The following is a 5,352-nucleotide window of genomic DNA, read 5'->3' on the forward strand; positions in this document are numbered from 1 at the left end:
ACCTCAAAGATAACATTTAACCTAAAGCATGAGTAAAGATTTTTGGTTAAATTCAACTAAAAACTTATCCATTACGTTGATGTCAGCAGATGACAATACATTTTTTTTATACAAGAATATAACAAATGAAAATGCCATATAGTCTTTTATTGTTTGATGTCTAATTTCGGAAATAACTTTGAGACAAATGCACGTATTTGATTGTTTATAGTTCCCAGAAATATACTTAATGTGGGACTGCTATCCTGTTATATCTGGTAAGTTGAGATCATTCTTTCCTTTAGTTTAATCAATTCCTTAAGATTCAGCCTCCCCTTTTTGTGGAATTTATGACTCCCTTGTTATGTGGTTGTTTCAACCTATTTTCTGGCTGGTTATTTTGGTTGAAATACTTGCCAAATCGATATTCATCGACTATCTCCGGAATACTTTGCAAGATACATTGATTTAATACAAACAAATCACCAATCGTGAATAAATTGCCAGTTGTTGGCAGCATTTCGCAGATAATCAATGTATCAAGATTCATAAATTTATGTCACAATATACTAATTTTACTCTTATGTTAGTTAATGTTAACCCTTCAACGTTATCCCTTACTCTCATAGTATCGGTCCCCCTCATAGTATCGTGCCTTTAACGAAGAAGTGCTGGAAAGTTAATTCTTATCAAATTTTAAAAGTTGTAATTTATTTGATGGCTACCATGACTATTACGACGATCATTCTCATGATTTCCGGTGTTCGTTGGAAAGTAGGTCATATTTATTCCATGGTGATGCTATGATTTTAAATTACGTAACACAAAATTATGTTAGTTTGTTTATGGATTAATAATAGCTTCATCAAATGTTTAATATGCCGCAATTTTTCAATAAAATGTTAAAAATATTTTAAGAACAACATGAGCAAGAGTTTCGTTTTTCCATTAAGTTGCTTTTTTAGAACATAGTAACAAATCTCAGCAACCAACCAGAAGGGCCGATTCTATGAGACAATTTTGAATGACACAGATTACTACTTGGAGCTAAGTCTAGCCGGTACTTTGTCAAAACATTGACGATTTCAATGCAGTTTTCGTTGTTATGTCCAAGAATACACATTAAACTATAGATTTGCATAGACACATGCGTGTTTGTGTATTTATTCACATCCAAAATTCGTATGTATTCATTAAGATTGCCGATACTACCGATAGACATGCTAGTCAAAAACAATGTGTGGACCATTCTCTCCTACCTCTGTTGCTCAGTATTACAATTTGAACAAGGCAAAAACAATCCAAAACTTACAACCATTACTATTCTTTTATCTGCTTTCAGCATTCCCGCAACCAGCAGCCTCAATCTTGTGTTGATGTGAAGAAAGCTGATCTTCAACAACGATGACACATCTGGGATCCAACGATTTAACTGCGAATAAATATTCGGCTGTCCCTGTCATCTTCAAGCATTTTCCCATTTAAGAATGATTTCTGAAAGGGCTAGATTTATCTGCTAGTCGTCACATTTCATGATACTGATTCATAATAAACAACATTAGCCCCACCGACAGCAAGCAATTGAGAAGCATGTTCTCCCACTTTGCGCCTTATTAAATTTAACCCCAAAATAAATAGAGGTTTAGTTGCATTTCCGCCAACATTATGCCCAGCTGCTTAAACCCCAGTACCAGCAGGTCGTTGAGATGCATGTACTCTCACATTGCAACTACCGGTAACACCATCAACCCCTCTAAGAAGAGGTTGAGATGAATGTCCTCCCAAAATGTGTCTAATCAGAAAGAGTTGGAGATTTATGTCCTCCCACAAATCAAGAGGATCGTTGGTTTGAACCTCGGCCCGACCACATAACTTGTGTGGGGATTGGTAACTAAATCCTTTCTTATACCATTCTTCTCGTACCTCTGAATCAAGTAGGACATCTGTGAGTTATCAGCATAACTATGCGCACTTAGTACTTGTAAACATGCTTCGCAAGAATAGAGTGCGTATAATAACTGACCTTCGTAATATTACTGAAATACTTTTGAAAACAGAGAAAACCAAACAAAACGAATAAACAAATTCCTCATACAATGCGCCTTATACCTTTAAATCCACCATCAGCATGAGGTTGATGCACATGTCATCCCAAAACTGCGCCTAATACACTAACCCCATCGGCAGGCGGTTCAGATGAATATTCTTCCTCCTGTTCTGCCTCTAAAACGTCTAATCCCACTAATAGCAGGAGTTTGATATGCATGTCCTCCTACACTGCGTGCGCCTAAAGCCATTAACCCCATCAGCAGGAGTTTGATACGCATGTCCTCCTACACCGCTTTTAATACCCTTTGCCCACACGTCAGCATGAGGTTAAGATGCATGTCATCTCGAACTATGCCTTTTACTATTAACCCTATCAGCAGGAGGTTGACATGCATGTCTTCCTACACTGCGTCTAATACACTTTGCCCACATTTCAGCAGGAGGTTTGGATGCATGTCCTCTCACACTGCGCCTAATACCATTTAATTAACCGTATCAGTAGGATGTTCAGATGCATGTCATAGCATGCAACGCCTACCACCATAACCACATCAGCAGCAGGTTAAGATGCATGCCCTACCACAATGCACCTGGTACCATTTGCCCATATATCAGCAGGAGGTTTAGATGCATGTCCTCCTGCTCTGCGTCTTATACCACTAATCAGCAGGTTGAGGTGAATGTCCTCCGATAATGCGACTTATATCACCACCATCAGCAAGAGGTCGAGATGCATTTCCTCTGCCACTGCGTCTAATACCCTTTACCCCATCAGCCGAAGGTTGAAATGCATGTACTCGCACATTGCGCTTAATACCCTAAACCGATTCAACATGAGGAAGAATGTCTTCCCACACTTCGTCTGATACTCTGAACCCCATCAGCTAGTGGTTAAGACGCATGTCCTTCTTAAGTGTGCATAATAACATTAACCCCATCATCTGTGGGTTTCGATGCATGCCCGCACACATTGCGCATATTACTGAGAATAACACCAACGGAAAGTGGTTAAGACGCAAGTCCTACCACACTGAGCCGAATTCTCTTAACCCATCAGCAGGAATTTGATATGCATGTCCTATTCTCCGTGCGCTTTATACCCTCAACCCCACCAGCAGAACGTTGAGATGAATGTCCTTACACACTGCGTTTTTGTGGTTGTTTTTCAGTGTTGACGAACTATCTGTAAAATTTTAAAATATTTAGCTTTAAACATTTAACATTATCCGTGTATTCCCCTTCAAAGAAGCGGGATTATCTTGCTTTGCATTTGTCCGTCGCTCGGTAGGTCTGTTGGCCGGTCGTTAGGTATTTCGGGTTACTGGTATATACCTTTCGTTTTTGTGCGATAAATACATAACACTTTTACCAACAACCGTGTAAATTGGTATGATTGTTACGTTGGGGAATAAGAAAATGCCTATCGACATGTCAAAGATCAAGGTCGCAGATATTTTACAGAGTATTTTCTGCAAAATATTTAGATAATGCTTGACCTTGGATCATAGACATTGGCATAATGATTACTTCATAGTAAGAAAATATGTCAATTGATTTGAGCACAACAGGCCAAAGATCTAAGTAACATGGTTTTAGTACAGGGCATTTGTTTCTGAACTATTTTTAAGACGCTTGAACATACGATCATTGTAATTGTGCATAGTGGTTACATGGGAAGAAAATAAGACGCATTTTGATATTTTGAGTTCATCGTGTCGCATGAGCTTGTATCAAGAATTGGTTTATTCAAGGTATCTAAAGGATGCACTGACAAACCATCATCTTAATTAAAATATGCTGGTTACTTGGAGGAAAGATTGAAACCTTTTGATTTTGAAGCCAGTGTAACAGCAAGTTAACTACGTCGTACAACTTTGTGTAGTGGTTGCATGGGTGTAAAGATGGACGCTAATTAAAAGTGTGTTGATCGGGACAAAGGTAATGGTCAAGAGTGCCCGTATTATAAAAGTGGTTTCCATACAATATCTCCATAATTCTAAGGAGCATACAAATAAGCATGCTGGGTAATCTTGACACAGGAGATCTAAGGTCAAGGTCACAGGACGACGTTTCCACGAGTCGGGGGTTTCATAATTATCATCATCATCATCATCATTATCATCATCATCATCATCATTCACTTGAACGGTCTGTCCATTAGGGGGCAATGTGGGACGACAACACAGACATCCTCCGCCAGTCAGGTGTGTTTTGGGCTGCTGCGAGTAGCTAACCCATGGTGAGGAACGTAAACTCTCTCACATTGTCCATCCAGCTTTTCTCCTGACGACCTCGTCCGACGACGACCTCCATCTAAGCGTGCCCTGAAACAAAGTTCTGAGAGTCGTGCCTTGTGGCGTGTTAAAACCAAGCCAGCTTTCGTCGTTTGACAGTCGCCAGGAGTGGCTCTATTGGCAAAACAGGTGCTTCTTCCATATTCCGGACGTAGGTCCTGTGCTATATGTAGTAGATGTGGAGCAGTCTTCGGAGACACTTGTGTATCCTGAGTTGTGTGTCCATGGGAAGCTTTCAAGTCTCGCAGCCAAACATTCTGCCACCGATGGAGATGAAGGTGTTGTGTTCTTGGAGGTTCACTGCATGATCTTCTCAAGGGAAAGGTCAAACAGGACTGGAAAGAACAGAAATCCCTGACGAAAGCCCACTAATGTCTTGAAGAAGGTCTATTGAGAAGTACTGCGCTTCTGGCGTTTCTATAATGTTTTTTGATGATTTTCACCAAACCTCCGTTTATTGTTATTTTGATGATGGGCTGTATATGCTTAAGTCGTAAACTTTAGTCTGTTCTGTGCTGTTAATTGGAATCCTCTCAGAAAATGCCAAAGGCCATCAGGTCGAAAGCTTTCTTAAAGTTCATGAAGTTCTGGAAGACATTTACTCGGCTTTACTTTTCAGTCGGTTGGTGATTTGTAGCATGGATTTGTTTGGATTGCTGATGAGGCTGATGGTACGGTAATTCTCTCATAGCTCGAGATTGCATTTTTTCGGTATGGAAACGACAATATACTGGGTCTCCTCCTTTATAAATTTCCTTTCCTTCCCGATCTTCTTGCCTAGTGCCGTCATTGCTGCAATCGTTTCCCTTCCCATAGATTTGCTTGCCTTCCGACTGCGCATGGCCTCCTCCACCACGGCCTCTAGTATGGTCTTACTTTCGTCGTCCGCTTCTGGTCTTTTTTCGTTCTGAAGGATATTGGGATCTTGTTGAAGCGGATAATTATATAGGTCGCTGCAGTATTTGGTTTATCTATTCAGACAGAAGCACTCTCGGTCAGGAGGTTTCTGTCAGCGTATGCTATAACACTG

The sequence above is a fragment of the Dreissena polymorpha genome, chromosome 5 (genome assembly GCF_020536995.1).
Source record: "Dreissena polymorpha isolate Duluth1 chromosome 5, UMN_Dpol_1.0, whole genome shotgun sequence".
Classification (NCBI taxonomy): Eukaryota; Metazoa; Mollusca; class Bivalvia; order Myida; family Dreissenidae; genus Dreissena; species Dreissena polymorpha.